The sequence below is a fragment of the Mastomys coucha genome, unplaced genomic scaffold (genome assembly GCF_008632895.1).
Source record: "Mastomys coucha isolate ucsf_1 unplaced genomic scaffold, UCSF_Mcou_1 pScaffold15, whole genome shotgun sequence".
NCBI lineage: Eukaryota > Metazoa > Chordata > Mammalia > Rodentia > Muridae > Mastomys > Mastomys coucha.
In genome coordinates this window covers 72293629-72294336 of record NW_022196897.1, presented here as the reverse complement: position 1 = coordinate 72294336, position 708 = coordinate 72293629, and positions in this window count along the sequence as shown.

The following is a 708-nucleotide window of genomic DNA, read 5'->3' as shown; positions in this document are numbered from 1 at the left end:
AGAAATTTGAAATGGAATAAACAACTGTAATATCTGAGGAATTTTAATTAAATTAAAACATTTTCCAAAATAAATTTTGTGATTGCTTCATCTAATATTTGAATGATTAGCAAATATGTGACATCAATGTCTTATTTTTTATTTACTTTGCATATCAATCACTGTTACCCTTCCTGATCCACCCTCCCACAATCCTTTTCCTTATCCCCATCCCCCTTGTTCTCCTAGAGAGAAGAGGCCCCTCTTGGATATCCCACCACTCTGGCCCATCAGTTCCCAAAGGTCTAGGCCATTCTCCCTCAGATGCCAGACAAAACAGCTAAATTATGGGAATAGACTCCACACACAGCCAACAGCTTTACGGATAGCCTCCACTCCAATTGTTTGGGACCCACATAAGACCCAGCTGCTCATCTGCTATATGTACTAGGGGGACTTAAGTCTAGCAAAATGTGTGTTCTTTGTTCGATGTTTCAGTCTCTGAAATCTCACAAGGGTCCAGGTTAGTTGACTCTCTTGGTCTTCCTGTGGAGATCCTGTCACATTCAGGGTGCTCAATCCCTCCCCTAAATCTTTCACAGGGATCTCCAAGCTCCATCCAAAGTTTGGCTGTGCATCTGTCTCTGCATCTGTCTGAGTCAACTGTTGAGTAGAGCCTTGCAGAGGACAGCCAAGCAAGGAACCATCTGCAAGCATAACAAAATCATT